Source organism: Bufo bufo, chromosome 5, assembly GCF_905171765.1.
Source record: "Bufo bufo chromosome 5, aBufBuf1.1, whole genome shotgun sequence".
Taxonomy (NCBI): Eukaryota; Metazoa; Chordata; class Amphibia; order Anura; family Bufonidae; genus Bufo; species Bufo bufo.
Window position 1 is genome coordinate 109,436,243 of NC_053393.1, and position 19,162 is coordinate 109,455,404.

Below are 19,162 nucleotides of genomic sequence, written 5' to 3' on the forward strand. Positions count from 1 at the left end.
GCAGTGAAAAAATGCCGGTTTCAGGCTCTGATCTGCGCTCTGCAGATCAGAGCCTGAAATCAGATAGTGTCTTCGTGCCCCCCGATCTGTGCGCCAAGTCCCCCCTTTTCCTCGCCTGCCCCTTATGAAGTTCCCCCCCCCGCCCGCTCCCATCCACATTCCTGCAGCCTGCCCAGTGCCCTGAAGCGGTCCGCCTCCTGCCCCCATTAGCACTGCCCCTCAATGCTGGCCGCCCCCCTTTTCAAGGCTGCCCCCATGCCGTGCGGTCCCCCTGCTGTGTGTGATGGCGGCGGCTCCATTCCTGAGCCGCCGCCATCAGCAGAGAGTGTCAGCTCTATGCTGACACTCTGCTGTAACCCCATAGATGCTGCAGCAGCGGCATCCATGGGGTTAATAGAGGGAGGGGGCTCCCTCTCTCCACCATCGGGGCTTCCGCGCTGCGATGGCAGAGCCCAATGGTTGCCATGGCAACCGGACGCTTTTCAAAAGCGTCCGCTGTTGCCACCTACAGGGCATCTGATTGCATTATACTTTGCAATGCAAGAGCATTGCAAAGTATAGTACAGCCATCAGCCCCACTGGATCTTCAAGATCCAAGAGGGACTTGATAAAAAAAAAAGTGAAAATAATAAAAGTAAAAATAAATAAATAAATTAAAAAAAAATGTAAAATTTAAAAAAAAATTGCCTTTTCCTATAAAAAATAAATAAAAAAATACACATATTAGGTATCACCGCGTCTGTAACGACCGTCTCTATAAATATATCACATGATACACCCCGTCCGATAAACACCATAAAAAAATAAAAATAAAAACCGTGTAAAAAGTCATTTTTGTCACCTTACATCACAAAAAGTGCAACAGCAAGTGATCAAAAAGGCTTATGACCCCCAAAATAGTACCAATCAAACCATCACCTCATCCCGCAAAAAATGATACCCTATTTGAGACAATCGCCCAAAAAATAAAAAAGCTATGGCTCTCAGACTATGGAGACACTAAAACATAATTTTTTGGGTTTCAGAAATGCTATTATTGTGTAAAACTTAAATAAATAAGAAAAAGTATACATATTAGGTATTGCCACGTCCGTAACGATCTGCTCTATAAAGCTGTTACATGACCTAACCCCTCAGATAAACGCTGTAAAAATAAATTAATAAAAACTGTTCCAAAACAGCAAATTTTTTGGTCACAATTGCCCCATAAAGTGTAATAATGAATGATCAAAAAATTCTATGTACCCAAAAATGGTACCAATAAAAACCTCAACTCTTTCTGCAAAAAACGAGCCCCTGTACAAGACGATCGGCAGAAAAATAAAAAAACATATAGCGTTCAGAAAATGGACACACAAAAACATAATTTCTTTTTCAAAATTGCTTTATTATGTAAAACTGAAACAAACAAACAAAGAAAGTAGACATATTTGATATCATTGCGTCCGAAACAACCTGCTCTATAAAAATAGCACATGATCTACCCTGTCAGATGAATCTTGTAAAAAAAAAAACACTGTGCCAAAACAGGCATTTTTCAATTACCTTGCCTCACAAAAAACTTAATATAGAGCAATTAAAAATCATATGTACCCCAAAATAGTACCAATAAAACTGGCACCTTATCCCCTAGTTTCCAAAATAGGGTCACTTTTTGGGAGTTTCTACTGTAAGGGTGCATCACGGGGGCTTTAAATCTGCATTCCAAAAACCATACGGCATTCCTTTCCTTCTGCGCCCTGCCATGCGCCCTTACATCAGTTTACGCCCACATGTGGGGTATTTCTGTAAACTGCAGAATCAGGGTAATAAATGTTGAGTTTTGTTTGGCTGTTAACCCTCAATGTGTTAAAGAAAAAATGTAATAAAATGGAAAATCTGCCAAAAAAGTGAAATTTTGAAATTTTATCTCCATTTTCCTTTAATTCTTGTGGAACACCTAAAGGGTTAACAAAGATTGTAAAATCAGTTTTAAGTAACTTGAGGGGTGTAGTTTCTACAATGGGGTCATTTATGGTGTGTTTCCACTATGTAAGCCCCACAAAGTGACTTCAAACCTGAACTGGTCCTTAACCTCCTCAGGACCGCCGTATGCAGGATTTCGTCTTTACGGCGGTCCTGTTACTCTGGGTGGACGTGCCGGTGCGTCCTCTCGCGAGACGCGAGATTTCGGGCAACGCCGGCCCGCGCATACGCATCGCGGGCCGGCAAAATTTAAAAGACAAGTTCGTCATCAACCTGCCAGCCACTGATCGTCGCTGGCAGGTTGATGATTTTAAAAAAATCGAATCAGAAGCCAGTTAACACATTATATTTATAAATATAATGTGTTAAATGGCTTCTGTGCTCCTCTGCTGGTCCTTTTCGTCGGTTGGTCCCAGCAGAGGAGCACACATCACAGTGAGTACCCACCAACACCCCACTTAGCCCCCAGATCACCCTCCATCACCCCAATTAACCCCTTGATCGCCCCTGTCAATCACCTAGTGAAAGGGAAAAAAGTGATCAGTGTAAACTGTCACTTTTTTTTCCCACTGGTATTGACTGATAGTTTTAGGATAGTTTAGGCCACTTGGTTAGGTAGTTAGCGATCGTTTAGCGCCCCCAGCCCACCGCACCGCAGTCACTTATTCGCTGATTAGCGTATCGCTAATCAGCATTTGTACTTTTATAGTATCTGTAAGTGATCAGAACTGATCACAGTCAGATCTATAATAGCATTAGTGTCACCTTAGCTCGCCCTCCACCCAAAACGCAGTGTTTGCCCGATCAGGCCTGATCGGTCGCCCACACGTGCGTTCACCCACGCCCGCCCCGCCGCAGTGACAAAAAATAATTTTTTTTTGATCACTGCACAATCACTTTACAAGCGCTACAGCTATAAAAAAAAAAATCAGTTTTGATATTATTATCAATCGCAGCGGACTCCGGTACTTCGCTAGCCTCCCATTTGTAAGACAGGCTTGCTTTTTTTCTTGGGTAGTCTCAGGAAATACCCCTAAATTTAGTAGTCCAAATGTCAAACAGGGGGTATTCTTCTGAAGAGGCCTACAGGAATCTGACCCAGTCGGATGAGGAATGGGAACCCTCATCTGATGAATCAAGCGGGCCAGAATATGAACCTGTAGAAAGCAGTGGCAGTCTGACCCAAAGTTCGGACGAGGAGGTTGAGGTCTCTGATAGCACCAGGCGTACCCGGCCCCTTGTTGCTAGACCACAGGTTGCGCAGGATCCGTTTCAAGGGCAGCAGAGTGGGGCTGGCGCTGTCGGATTACGTGGTGAGGCTGTCACTACCAGAGCTTTGGGACGTTCTCACAGCTCTGTTTCTCCACCCCTGTGATGATGTCACTACTAGAGCTGGGAGGAGTTCTCACTGCTCTGTTTACTTTTGGTTTCCTTCCTCCCAGCTGTTCCTCATGCGTTTGATTTACCTCTCTTTATATCACCCCTCCTCCTATTGTAGGGCGTGGATTATAGTTCTCATTTCAGTTGTAGTTCTTGCTTTAGTATCTTCACTTGTAGCTATCAGTTCACTGGACCTGTGTTCTGCTGCAGCAAGCACTCCGGATATTGCCAGCTGTCCTTGGATCCGTCTTCTCTGCGGCTGCAACACCTTCAGCTAAGTGTACAGACATTGTTGTGTACCTGATTATTTTCTGACTGGATCTGAGGTGGCCACGGTTCCCTCCATATACTGAGTAGGGCACCGGTGGCCGTGCCCCTTCCACTATTGTAGGGGTTACAGTGGTCATCAGTCTTAGGCACGTGGGCATGCCTTGTTCCGCCATTTGGATCCGGGCATGTGCTTTAGCAGCATAGGGAGAGCTTTGAGGGTCTGACAGGGGTCACCCTTTATCCTCCCTAGTTTGGGTCCGGTCAGTAGCTCTTTTACTTTGTATACTATTGTTGCTCACATACAGCCGTGACATTATAATCCACCAAAACCGTCCTTTTTTGACATGGATCCGCTATCTGGCCTGGTTGACCGCATGCAGGGTCTTTCTTTGGAAGTAGCGGATCTCCGTCAATCTATGACTCAGCTTCAAGCATTGGGCTCTGCTCCGGCTCATGGAGTCTGTTGCGAGCCAAAGGTCTCACTTCCGGAAACGTTCTCCGGGGGCAGTGAGAATTTTGTTCGCTTCAGAGAGGCATGCAAACTCCATTTTTGCTTGTGTCCCCACTCCTCTGGTAAGGAGGAGCAGAGGGTGAGGATTGTCATCTCCCTGCTCAGGGGTAATGCTCAGACTTGGGCTTTTTCGCTGCCATCAGGGGATCCCTCCCTTCGATCCGTGGAAAGATTTTTTGTGGCCCTGGGGCAGATTTATGATGACCCGGATCGTGTTGCTCTGGCCGAATCTAACTTACGTGTTTTATGCCAGAACAAACTGTCTGCGGAGCTTTATTGTTCTGAATTTCGGAGATGGGCAGCTGATTCGGGTTGGAATGATGCTGCACTCCGGAGTCAGTTCTGTCATGGTCTCTCAGAGAGATTGAAAGATGCGTTTGCTTTCCATGAGAGACCAACGTCCTTAGAGTCTGCCATGTCATTGGCGGTACGCCTTGACAGGCGTCTAAGAGAAAGAAACGAGACCTCTCTGTCCAGCCATTGTCAGTCTAGGGGCAGTGGTGCGGACTCATTCAGTGTGCAGGGGCCTCATCCTGTCTCGCTCCCCTCTGAGGAGGAGCCCATGCAGCTAGGTCGACTTGCCCCTGATAAAAGAGGATTTAGTCCTCAGAGTATGGTGTGTTTTTGTTGTGGGGGCATAGGTCATTTGGCAAATGTTTGTCCGTCTAGGAGATTCTTGAACTGTACTAAGAGCGATAATAAGAGAAAAACCTCAAAAGGTAAATCATCAAATTCTGCTTCATCTGCTACTTTGGGCAAAGTTGATGTAGGAATTGATGCTTTTCCTCTGACCTGCAGTTCCCGTTTTCTCCTGTCTGCCAGGGTGGCGCTAGAGAGCAAAGTCATTTCTTGTGAGATTTTTGTCGATAGTGGAGCGGCCGTCAATCTTATTGACACTCAATTTGTAGCCATGCATGGTTTTCAGGTTTGCACATTAGAAAAGGATATACCTGGTTTTGCTATTGACTCTGCTCCACTCTCACAGAGATCTCTGAAGGGCATTGTTCACAATATCCGGCTAGCTGTAGGTGACACTCATGTGGAGGATATATCTTGTTTTGTCCTTAACGGATTGCCTTCTCCTCTAGTTTTGGGGTTACCCTGGCTCACTAGACATAACCCCACTATTGATTGGTAAGGAAGGCAAATAAATGAGTGGAGTGACTTTTGTAGAGAGAATTGTCTCACAGCGACTTTTGCAGAGGTGTCTACTAAAACTGTGCCATCATTTCTCTCTGATTTCTCGGACGTGTTTTCCGAGAGCGGTGTTCAGGAGCTACCTCCTCACCGGGAGTTTGACTGTCCCATTAACCTCATTCCCGGCGCCAAGCTGCCAAAAGCACGCCTCTACAATCTCTCACAACCGGAAAGAATCGCAATGCGAACTTATATCTCCGAGAGTCTCGAGAAGGGGCATATTCGTCCCTCAAAGTCACCTGTGGCCGCGGGTTTTTTTTTTGTTAAAAAAAAAGATGGCTCTCTGAGACCTTGCCTAGATTTTAGGGAGCTGAACCGTATCACGATTCGCGATCCCTATCCCCTTCCTCTGATCCCGGACCTCTTCAACCAAATTGTTGGGGCCAAGGTGTTTTCCAAATTGGATTTGAGAGGCGCGTACAACCTGGTCAGGGTCAGAGAGGGGGATGAATGGAAAACGGCCTTTAATACCCCTAACGGGCATTTCGAGAATCTCGTTATGCCTTTCGGCCTGATGAATGCTCCGGCCGTCTTTCAGCATTTTGTTAATAGTATTTTCTACCATTTAATGGGGAAATTTGTATTGGTGTATCTTGATGATATTTTGATTTTTTCCCCTGATGTTCAGACCCATCAGGATCATCTTTTTCAGGTTCTGCAGATTCTGCGGGAAAATAAATTGTACGCCAAGCTGGAGAAATGTCTTTTTATGGTATCGGAGATTCAATTTCTGGGTTTTCTCCTCTCTGCTTCTGGTTTTCGCATGGATCCGGAGAAGGTCCGTGCTGTACTTGAGTGGGAGCTTCCTGAGAATCAGAAGGCATTGATGCGCTTTCTGGGTTTTGCGAACTATTACAGAAAGTTCATTTTGAATTATTCCTCTGTTGTCAAACCCCTCACTGACATGACAAAAAAGGGGGCGGATTTTTCCTCTTGGTCGGAGGAGGCGCTTGCAGCCTTTTCTAAGATTAAAGAGAGTTTTGCGTCTGCTCCCGTCTTGGTGCATCCCGATGTTTCCTTACCTTTTATTGTTGAGGTGGATGCTTCCGAGGTGGGTGTGGGTGCGGTTTTGTCCCAGGGCCCTTCTCCTGCCAAATGGCGACCCTGTGCCTTTTTCTCAAAAAAACTCTCCCCGGCAGAGAGAAACTATGATGTGGGAGATAGGGAGTTGTTGGCCATCAAGTTGGCTTTCGAGGAATGGCGCCATTGGTTGGAGGGGGCCAGGCACCCTATCACCGTTTTTACCGACCATAAGAATCTGGCATACTTGGAGTCGGCCAGGCGTATGAATCCGAGACAGGCCAGATGGTCTCTGTTCTTCTCCAGATTCAATTTTGTTGTTACATTCCGACCTGGGATAAAAAATGTGAAGGCTGATGCTCTCTCTCGCTGTTTTCCGGGAGGAGGAAACTCTGAGGACCCGGGTCCCATTTTGGCGGAGGGGGTAGTTGTTTCTGCTCTATATTCCGATTTGGAGGCCGAGGTCCAGGCTGCCCAGACTGAGGCACCTGCCCGTTGTCCTTCTGGGAAGTTGTTCGTGCCTCCTGAGCTACGTCACAAACTCTTTAAGGAGCATCATGATACGGTTCTTGCTGGTCACCCCGGGAGTAGAGCCACGGTAGATCTCATTGCTCGGAGATTTTGGTGGCCGGCTCTTCGTAAGTCGGTGGAGGGTTTTGTGGCTGCTTGTGAGACGTGCGCTCGCGCTAAGGTCCCTCGTTCACGGCCTTCAGGTTCCCTTCTCCCGTTACCCATACCTTCCCGTCCTTGGACACACCTGTCCATGGACTTTATCACGGATCTTCCTCGTTCCTCGAGGAAGTCGGTGATCCTGGTGGTTGTGGACCGTTTTAGCAAGATGGCTCATTTTGTACCTTTCCCTGGTTTACCCAATGCTAAAATGTTGGTGCAAGCTTTTGTCGACCATATTGTTAAATTGCACGGCATTCCCTCTGATATTGTTTCTGATAGAGGCACGCAGTTTGTGTCCAGGTTCTGGAAGGCTTTCTGTTCTCGCCTGGGGGTTCGGCTGTCCTTCTCTTCTGCTTTTCACCCGCAGTCGAATGGTCAGACTGAGCGCCTCAATCAGAATCTGGAGACATATTTGCGCTGTTTTGTGGCAGAGAACCAGGAGGATTGGTGTTCATTTCTCCCGCTTGCTGAGTTTGCTCTGAACAACCGTCGTCAGGAATCTTCTGATAAGTCACCATTCTTTGGTGCATATGGGTTCCATCCGCAGTTTGGGACATTCTCGGGAGGGGCTCTTTCTGGTTTACCTGAGGAGGAGAGATTTTCCTCGTCTTTGTCTACCATTTGGCAAAAGATTCAGAGTAATCTTAAAAAGATGAGTGAGAGGTATAGGCGTGTGGCTGATAAGAGACGTGTGCCTGGTCCGGACCTGAATGTGGGTGATCTGGTGTGGTTGTCTACAAGAAATATTAAACTGAAGGTTCCCTCCTGGAAATTGGGTCCCAAGTTTATTGGGCCTTATAAAATCTTGTCAGTCATCAATCCTGTTGACTTCCGTCTTGATCTTCCACGGGTTTGGAAGATACATAATGTATTTCACAGATCTCTCTTAAAACCATATGTCCAGCCCACGTTACCCTCCTCTTTGCCTCCTCCTCCGATTTTGGTTGATGGCAATCTGGAGTTTGAGGTTTCCAGAATTGTGGACTCTCGCATTGTCCGCGGTTCTCTTCAGTACCTCGTTCATTGGAAGGGTTATGGTCCTGAGGAGAGGATGTGGGTTCCGGTGTCGGACATTAAAGCCACTCGCCTCATCAGGGCATTTCATAGGGCTCATCCTGAGAAGGTGGGTCCTGGGTGTCCGGAGTCCACCCGTAGAGGGGGGGGGTATTGTCACTACCAGAGCTTTGGGACGTTCTCACAGCTCTGTTTCTCCACCCCTGTGATGATGTCACTACTAGAGCTGGGAGGAGTTCTCACTGCTCTGTTTACTTTTGGTTTCCTTCCTCCCAGCTGTTCCTCATGCATTTGATTTCCCTCTCTTTATATCACCCCTCCTCCTATTGTAGGGCGTGGATTATAGTTCTCATTTCAGTTGTAGCTCTTGCTTTAGTATCTTCACTTGTAGCTATCAGTTCACTGGACCTGTGTTCTGCTGCAGCAAGCACTCCGGATATTGCCAGCTGTCCTTGGATCCGTCTTCTCTGCGGCTGCAACACCTTCAGCTAAGTGTACAGACATTGTTGTGTACCTGATTATTTTCTGACTGGATCTGAGGTGGCCACGGTTCCCTCCATATACTGAGTAGGGCACCGGTGGCCGTGCCCCTTCCACTATTGTAGGGGTTACAGTGGTCATCAGTCTTAGGCACGTGGGCATGCCTCGTTCCGCCATTTGGATCCGGGCATGTGCTTTAGCAGCATAGGGAGAGCTTTGAGGGTCTGACAGGGGTCACCCTTTATCCTCCCTAGTTTGGGTCCAGTCAGTAGCTCTTTTACTGTGTATACTATTGTTGCTCACATACAGCCGTGACAGAGGCATACACCAGCAGCGCAGCCCATCCTGGACCTAGTACCAGCACTGCCGTACAACATGGTGAAGTGGCGAGCACCAGAAGGGCAGTTGAAGCTGGTACGGTGGCACGTGCATTAGTTACCCCGTCGCAGCCACCGCACAGACAGGCCCGTAGAGCCCCTAGAGTCCCTGAGGTGCTGGCAAACCCTGATTGGCAGTCCCCAACTTCAGCCGCACCATTAGTTCCCCCTTTCACCGCCCAGTTTGGAGTTCAGGTTGAGACAGCTCAGATCGGTTCGGCACTGGGATTTTTTGAGCTGTTCTTGACTGCGGAGCTCTTGGACTTAGTCGTGGCAGAAACAAATCGGTATGCCACTCAATTTATAGCCGCCAACCCGGGAAGCTCTTATGCCCAGTCTTTCCGGTGAAAACCCGTCCAAGTTTCCGAATTTAAAATTTTTCTGGGCCTTCTCCTCAACATGTGTCTAACCAAAAAGCATGAATTGCGGTCATATTGGTCCACGAACCCAATTCATTACATGCCCATGTTCTCTGCTGCTATGTCCAGGACACGATTTGAGACCATCCTGCGTTTCCTGCACTTTAGCGACAACAGCACCTCTCGTCCCAGAGGCCACCCAGCTTTTGACCGGCTCCACAAAATTCGGCTCCTCATAGACCACTTCAACAACAAATTTGCAGATTTGTATACCCCTGAGCAAAACATCTGCGTAGACGAGTCCCTTATACATTTTACCGGGTGCCTTGGCTTCAAACAATACATCCCAAGCAAGCGCGCCCGGTATGGGGTCAAATTGTATAAGCTCTATGAAAGGGCCACAGGCTATACCCACAAATTTCGGATCTATGAGGGTAAAGATCAGACCCTGGAGCCGGTCGGTTGCCCTGACTACCTGGGGAGCAGTGGGAAGACAGCTTGGGACTTGGTGTCACCCTTATTTGGCAAGGGGTACCATCTTTATGTGGACATTTCTACACAAGTGTGCCCCTCTTCAGGCATTTGTTCCTAGAACAGATTGGCTGCTGTGGCATCGCGCGACCTAGTCGCCGGGGCTTCCCCCAACGACTCATTACCACCCATCTTGCAAGGGGGGAGAGGGCTGCCTTGTGTAACCAAGAACTGCTCGCGGTGAAATGGAGAGACAAGCGTGACGTTTACATGCTCTCCTCCATTCACGCAGACACGACAATCCAAATTGAACGAGCAACCAGTGTCATTGAAAAGCCCCTCTGTGTCCACGACTATAATTTGCTCATGGGAGGGGTGGACTTCAATGACCAGATGTTGGCTCCTTATCTACTTTCCCGCAGGACCAGACGCTGGTATAAGAAGGTGTCTGTATAATTAATTCAATTGGCTGCATATAATAGTTTTGTTCTCTACAGTAAGGCTGGGAGAACAGGATCCTTCCTCAAATTTCAGGAAGAGATCATTGAGAACCTCCTGTATCCAGGAGGTTCCGTGGCCCCAACCACCAGTGTAGTGAGCCGTCTACACGAGCGACATTTCCCCAGTGTCGTTGCTGGTACCTCAAACCGACCGCCACCCCGAAAAAAATGTCGTGTCTGTAGCAGGGGTGGAATAAGGCGTGACACCCGCTTTTTCTGTCCTGACTGCCCTGACCACCCTGCCCTATGCTTTGGGGAGTGTTTCCGGAAGTACCACTCACAGGTACACTTAGCATAGGGATTGCATCTCACAGGACAGGCACACAGGGCTATTAGGGCCCTTTCACTCACAGCTTCTGCAAACCTCTCCTTTCACCTGGGACAAAGTGCATAATGTACTTCGCCACATCTTTGGGCGATTTGCGCTTTGCACATTGTCTCATGGGGAAGGAGAGGTTTGTCCTATAAAGTTAAAAAAAAAAAAAACACTGGTAAGCAAACAAGGTAACGTTCTGTTCAAAAAGTTAAATAAAGTTTATATGTTCCGTTCAAATGTTATTATAAAGTTAATAAATTTATTGCGTTGCGGCCTGGTTTTTTCTTTTTTGTTTAGTTTTTTTTACCTTCCAGGTGGACCAACCGATCGACTAGCTGCAGCACTGATGTGCATTCTGACAGAAGCATTGCGCTGCTGACAGATTACACAAAAGTCGGTGTATGCGGCGCTGCAAGACGAGATTTCTCCTCTGCAGTAAAAGATACGTTTGCCGAGGCATATGAGCTGAGGGGGAGGGCGGTGTTCATATGCTTTGGCAAACACTTTGTATATATAAAAATTTTTTTTAAAAATCCCGGCAATGATTTATTCATCCACATCGATTGATGTGAATGGAGAAATCGGGTTTGCCAGGGCATACGGGCTAAGTGGGTATGGATGTTGGGCGGAGCTCCTATGTCCTGGCAGACACCTTTCCCCTCCTTTTTTTTTTTTGGCAGAGATTTTTTCATCCACATTGATCGATGTGAATGAAGAAATCTGTGCCGTTTATTTTTTCATTACCCGTATGCTCAATATAAGGAGAATAGCAGAAACTCCTAATGCTGGCATGTAATGATTGCGGAGACCCTCAAATGCCAGGGCAGTACAAACACCCCACAAATGACCCCATTTTGGAAAGAAGACACCCCAAGGTATTCGCTGAGGGGCATATTGAGTCCATGAAAGATTGAAATTTTTGTCCCAAGTTAGCGGAAAGGGAGACTTTGTGAGAAAAAACAAAAGAAAATCTATTTCCGCTAACTTGTGCCAAAAAAAAAATATTTCTATGAACTCGCCATGCCCCTCATTGAATACCTTGGGGTGTCTTATTTCCAAAATGGGGACAATTGTGGGGTATTTATACTGCCCTGGCATTTTAGGGGCCCTAAAGCGTGAGAAGAAGTCTGGAATCCAAATGTCTAAAAATGCCCTCCTAATAGGAATTTAGGCCCCTTTGCGCATCTAGGCTGCAAAAAAGTGTGAAACATGTGGTATCGCTGTACTCAGGAGAAGTTGGGCAATGTGTTTTGGGGTGTCATTTTACATATACCCATGCTGGGTGAGATAAATATCTTGGTCAAATGCCAACTTTGTATAAAAAAATGGGAAAAGTTGTCTTTTGCCAAGATATTTCTCTCACCCAGCATGGGTATATGTAAAATGACACCCCAAAACACATTGCCCTACTTCTTTTGAGTACGGCGATACCAGATGTGTGACACTTTTTTGCAGCCTAGGCGGGCAAAGGGGACCACATTCCAAAGAGCACCTTTCGGATTTCACGGGGCATTTTTTACACATTTTGATTTCAAACTACTTCCCACACATTATGGCCCCTAAAATGCCAGGGCAGTATAACTACCCCACAAGTGACCCCATTTTGGAAAGAAGACACCCCAAGGTATTCCGTGAGGGGCATGGCGAGTTCCTAGAATTTTTTATTTTTTGTCACAAGTTAGCAGAATATGATGATTTTTTTTTCTTTTTTCTTACAAAGTCTCATATTCCACTAACTTGTGACAAAAAATAAAAACTTCCATGAACTCACTATGCCCATCACGAAATACCTTGGGGTGTCTTCTTCTTCTATGGAAAAATGAAAGTAATGGGGATTTACCAATGAACACATGGGGTACACAACGCTATAATAGTAATTATAATGGAGATGGAAGGGGTATGAATTACTATCAGTGGCCGGGTGCGAGGAGACCATACCAACAATATGGGCGGCAATATAGAAACGGAAATCCGTATAGATTTGTAAGAGAAGATACATTATTAAAAAAACAGGGGAATATAGTGCAACAGATGAAAAATAGAGAAGAACCATATGATAAAACGCAGGAAGGGGAAGTGTTAGACAAACAGAATTTTCCACACCAAGCAATCAAAGGCAAACAGAGGGAAGAGCAGGAAAAACTACAGAAACCTCAGGAAAGGAACGACATAACCACACAAAACATCAATACACCGCAAAAAAGAAGATTTGTAGAGGAAAAAGAGGGGGAAAAAAACACAAAATCTGCAAACAAAAAAAGCAAGGTGTGAATGACGGGATATTCAATCTCAGCAGGCACACCTTGTCAGAAACCGAAAAGGCGGTGCTGAGAAAGGGGTTAAAATTTGCGCCATCTAAGAACCTAAACAAATTTGATACCTTTGTTGACATACATAAATACATTAGAAAACTAAACATAGCCAAATTTTTCTTAGGGAAAGAACCAGCTACCAACCTCAATAATGCAGAGCAGAAGAGAGAATATATACATACAGATCTAAAAGAAAAATCAAAATTCTATCCAAAAAATAAAAACAATGAGTGCCTAGATGCTTTCAAGAGAAGCATTCTGAATGAATTGGAAAAAATAAAACCAAAAAATAAAGGAGGCAATCTGACTAAAAAAGAAAGAGATGCACTAAAAATGTTACAAGATAATCAGAACATAATAATAAAGCCTGCGGATAAAGGGGGGGGGGATAGTAGTGATGAATGTTGAGGATTATGAAGCAGAGGTATTGAGGCAGCTGAAAGATACAAAAACCTATGCTATGTTGAAAAAAGATTCTCTTCCAGAATATAGGAATAAACTACAAGAATTAGTGAAGTATGGAGGAGATAAAGGTATACTCAATAAAAAGGAAATAGAATATCTGAATACATAGGTGTGCGCAGCCTATTGCATTAGGGTGTGCACCCTAAAGCACAAACACACGCCGCGCGGGTGTGTAATATATATATATATATATATATATACACACATACACATACACTAAGGGGTATCAGGGTACATTATTATACAGGGGTAATATAACTAAGGGCTATCAGGGACATTATACAGGGGTAATATAACTTATATTATATAAGTTATATTACCCCTTCATCATGTCCCCTGAGATAGCCCTCCTCAGTTATATTACCCCTGTATAATAATGTACCCTAATACCCCTTAGTTTTACCCCCTGTATAATTTACCCTGATCCTTCAGTTATATTACCCCCTGTAATTTACCCTGATACCCCTCAGTTATACAGTATCATATAACTGAGGGGTATCAGGGTACATTATACAGGGGTGTAATTGAGGAGGGGTAGCAAGCAGCAGGGAACATACATGGCAGATTCCAGTGGTGTAGCGTGGGTTGTTAGCACCCGGGGCAAGCCAAGTATTTCTCCCCCCAATCTGTGGACACGCCCCTTTTTACAAATAATGCAGATGTCACTGCAGTCCTATGTAACACCACAGATAACACAGTGATAACTGAGTACAGATAGTGTAGCAGATGTCACCTGCAGTCCTATGTAATACCACAGATAACACAGTGGTAACTGAGTACAGATAATGTAGCAGATGTCACCTGCAGTCCTATGTAATACCACAGATAACACAGTGGTAACTCTCTGAGTACAGATAATGTAGTAGATGGGTGTGAGGCCCCAGAATTCAGAACACGCACATTGTGACCTGAAGTCTGGGACCGGACTGCGGCAGTGTGGGCTAAATCCTATAGCCACCCCACCCCCCCCAAACAGATATGTGGATGGACATTACATATAATGGTGCACACTATACAGTAGAGTACAGCAGCACATACCTGTTACATCCAGTGACGTCTCCTGTGAAGTAGACCTTCCTCAACGTCTTATTTCTCACTTTACTATCATCCTCAGATAACAGCCCTCCCCTCCACCCGTAGTGCCCATAAGTATAATGCCCTCCGTATAATTATAATATATACTGGCCCCTCTGTGTTGTTATTATTCTTAATATTATAATGGCCCCCTCTGTATTAGGCTCCATTCACACGTCCGCAAAATGTGTCCGCATCCATTCCGCAATTGTGCGGAACGGGTGCGGACCCATGCATTCTCCATGGGGACCGAATGGATGCGGAAAGCACACAGTGTGCTCTTCGCATCCGCATTTCCGGAGCGGCCTGCCGAACTTCCGGTCCGCGGCTCTGGAAAAAAATAGAACATGTCCTATTCTTGTCCGCAGCTGTGGACAAAAATAGGCTGTTCTATGGGGGTGCCTGGCGGGTGTGTTGCGGATCCGCAAAACACTGCAGACTTGTGAATGAACCCTAATAGTAATAATTATGGCGCTCTTCAGCCCCTCCAGCATACAGTCCCATGTAAAATACATCACTGCTTGCCTTCAGCCCCTCCAACATACAGTCCCATGTAAATAATATCACCCTTCCTCTCTTCGCTGCCTGCCTTGAGCCCCTTCAGCATACAGTCCCATGTAAAATACATCACGCCCTGCCTTCAGCCCCTCCAACATACAGTCCCATGTAAAATACAAAACTCCCCCGGCCTTCAGCCCTTCCAGCATACAGTCCCATGTAAAATAATATCACCCCTCCTGCCTTCAGCCCCTCCAGCATACAGTCCCATGTAAAATACATCACTATCTCTGCCTTTAGCCCCTCCAGCATACAGTCCCCAGGTAAAAAATATCACTTCACCCCCTCTCTTCAGACCCCTCTAACCTTAATCTGCTCCTCTCTGCAACTTGCTCTGTTGAATTTCCTGCATATCTTGAGGCCCCGCCCCCTGTATGATGAGACTCCGCCTCTTTCCCGACATCATACCTCCCTAGAGCAAATCCATTCTAGCGCTCTACTGTCTCATAGGCTTCAGACCCTTAGCCTGAAGCCTATGTGAAGGATCGCATCAGGAGTTGGCAGATGGCAGTGCAGCACGGAGGTGATGATTAGGGTGTGCCCAGGCACACCCGGCACACCCCGTGCGCACGCCTATGTCTGAATATAAAAGAGCCTACGACCCCGATTATCTATGTACTACCGAAGATCCACAAAAGCCTTATTAACCCCCCAGGTAGACCTATAGTGTCAGGGATTAATTCGCTGACTAGTAGGATCACGGAGTACATAGATAATTTCTTACAGAAATACGTACCACTAGCACCATCATTTTTGAAGGATAGTGGTTGTGTGGTGAAAATGATAAAAGAACTACAGGTGGTTAGGGAGAATACGTGGATGGCTACCATCGACGTATCCTCCCTGTATACAATTATACCAAAAAACAAAGGACTGCAAGCAATAAAAGATACCCTGTATGATGTCCCTGACATGACAAAAACACAAGCGGACTTTATTGTACGTTGTGTAGAATTCTGCCTAGATCCTAATTATTTTTGGTTTAAGGGGCCGTATTACCTACAGAGGGTCGATACGGCGATGGGGGCGAAATTCACCCCCAGTTTTGCAAATATTTTTATGACTATGTGGGGAAAATATTATATTGACCCCAAGGCCAATAAATGCGAAGAAAGTGGGACATTAAAAATCTGGAAAAGGTATATAGATGATTGCCTGGTGATATGGGAAGGAGAAAAAAATCAGCTAGAGACGTTTATTAGGGGTTTAGAAAATAATGAATGGAACTTAAGTTTCACTAGCACTGTTAGTGCGGTCTCGGTGGATTTTCTGGACCTAACTATATATGTAGATGAGGGACAATTCAAAACCAAGACCTACTTCAAGCCCACAGATGTCAACGGGTACATAGATTTAACCAGCTGCCATTATGCCCCCTGGCTTCATAACATACCCAAGGGACAGGTCCAGAGAATCCACCGCAACTGCACTGACACAGCTATGTTCAAAGAACAAAGCAAAAAAATAAAAGAATGCTTTCTAGAAAAAGGATATGAGAGTGAAAAATTGGAAAGATGTATAATAGATACAATAAAACAAAGAGAGGAGACCCCAAATAACCCAAAAACAGCGAAAATACAATAGATTTTAGTTTTTCGTTCATAACCCAGTTCACACAATGTTCTGGGGAACTATAAAAAACGCAATCAAAAGAAACTGGTCGATCCTGAGAAATGACCCAGTACTTGGACCTGTAATTCCCACACAACCACTGGTCATTTATAAAAGAGCACCTAATCTACAGAATAAACTAGTACATAGTGCCATTCGACCTAAGGAGATAAGTAAAAAAAGAAAAAACAGTTTCTATTGGTGTGGTTTCTGTATTGCCTTCAAAAATAGAAAAAGAACAGAGAGATTACAAAATAGTACCACAGTACACAGTGTTGTGAAAGGAAAACAATTGGAAGTAGTGGGAGAGATGACATGCCATAGTAAAGGGGTCGTATATGTACTGGAGTGCCCATGTGGCCTCCAGTATGTAGGACGTACCATCAGATAGTGATGAGCTGCAGGGGCAATATTCGAATTCGCGATATTTCGCGAATATTTGGGCGAATATTCGCTATATATGCGAGAATTCGCGAATTCATGATCTCCAGGCATTATTTTCTTGATTGCGAAAATTCGCATAAAATATGCGCATAAAAAATTCGCATGAACTGGTATTAAAAAAATCTAATATTTGCAATTACAAATATATTTAGCGATATTCTAAATATTCGCGAATTCTCGAAGTGCCGATATTCGCGATTAAAATTCGAATATTCGTGATCAACACTACCATCAGACCCCTTAAGGTCCGGGTGCAAGAGCATATAAGAAATATCAAGAAGGGGCTGGAAAGTCATGGTGTCTCGGCGCACTATAAAAAATATCACCAAAAAAATCCAGAGGGATTAAAATTCATGGAGGTAGAATTAGTACAAAACCATTGGAGGGGAGGAAGTTTTTTTAGATAAAGTTAACAAAAAAGAAAGCAGGTGGATATATGAATTTAGTACGCTACAACCGGGGGGGTCTTAATGTAGATTTTGATCTGCAAGCAGTTTTAAAATAGCTACAGAAGTTGGTAGAACAACTATTCCCTTGTGAATTAGGGCCTAGAGATCTGCGGTTTTTCCCATTGAGAATTAAGAGATACAATTGTAGGGTCAAGTGAAAGAAAAAAAGAGGAGGCGTTTTGAGCAGCACATCAGGTGCTTGATTAACACTAATCCACTAAATAAAAGAGAAGGGGGAGGGAGAGATAATGTGTGCCCCTGACGAAGCTCAAGGAGCGAAACCTGGGTCGGGCAAGCCAAAAGACGCTGGGATTTTTAATGCGATTTTAAAGTGCATGTTTAAATTTCTGAATCAAAAGAAGTTGGGAACACTAGCAGACTCACTTGGTGTGTGCTGTAATTAAGTCCGTGTTTGAGCCCTGTCTACTAGCGTGTGAATGTGGACCTTCGCCACGAAGGATTAAACAAGCTGCAGAGGATATCTTTGATACGCCTGTTGTTGGTGGAGTGCCGTGTAAGTACAATCTGTGCATTACAGGGCAGCACAACCATACGGATTTACACTATTGTATTATTTTATAAGTTGCAGGATATCCATAAATAGGACATCTGCAGACCTCGGTACCTTTTTAAAGGGAGAAAGAGAAAAAAAAGAAAATAAATGTTTTATACCGTCTATTTACGACACGCGCGGTCCGAACTCTTTATGTACATTTTATGAAAGTGTGATCGACCCCACAACACTCCTCGGACCTGCAGCAGATCTTTTGCGGACTAGTGATTAAGTATGTCTTTTTACTGCCTGTATTTATAGTGGGGTCTGAGGGTCATGAGACGTGGCCAGCGTCACATGACCGACAGACAGACAAGTCGAGCACCGAGTGATCAGCTCGGCACTCAAGGCAGACCTAGGAGGAGGGAGCCTCCCAGCTAGCAAAGCCGCCCTGGGAACGAGGCAAAACACATATCCTCGCTCCCGAAGCTAAGCAGCAGGTCTGCGGCTGATGGGAGACCGAGTGCGCCTTTGGCGCCCCGTGACAGTGTTGCACTTTAAATGATGTTAGGTGACAAAAAATGGCTTTTTGGCACTGTTTTTATGTGTTTTTTTTTTACGGTGTTCACCTGAGCAGTTAGGTCATGTGATAATTTTATAGAGCAGGTTGTTATGGACACGGCGATATCTAACATATCTACTTTTTTTTTCACTTTAACACAATAATAGCATTTTTGAAGCAAAAGAAATCATATTTTAGTGTCTCCATTGTCTGAGAGTCATAGTTTTTATAATTTTTTGGGCAATTGTCTTAAATAGAGTCTAATGTTTTCGCGGGATGAGGTGACGTTTTGATTGGTACTATTTTGGGGGGCATGTGCCTTTTTGATCGCTTGGTTGGGAGACTGATGGGAGACCGAGTGCGCCTTTGGCGCCCTGTGACAGTGTTGCACTTTAAATGATGTTAGGTGACAAAAAATGGCTTTTTGGCACTGTTTTTATTTTAATTTTTTTTACTGTGTTCACCTGAGGGGTTAATTCATGTGATATTTTAATAGAGCTGATTGTTACGGACCCGACGATACCGAATATGTATACTTGCTTTTTTTATTTCACTTTAACACAATAATTGCATTTTTGAAACCCAAAAAATGATGTTTTAGTGTCTCTTTTTGATTGCTTGGTGTTGCACTTTAACCACCTCAGCTCCCCTAGCTTAAACAC

General features: G+C 45.0%; 1 non-coding gene across 1 annotated transcript; it reads left to right on the forward strand.

Annotated features, from left to right (window-relative positions):
- Positions 1-277: 277 nt before the first annotated feature.
- On the forward strand, positions 278-363 carry LOC121002992. Its single transcript, XR_005779389.1, has one exon. It is a non-coding gene; the product is annotated as a small nucleolar RNA SNORD71 (small nucleolar RNA).
- The last annotated feature ends 18,799 nt before the right edge of the window (positions 364-19,162 follow it).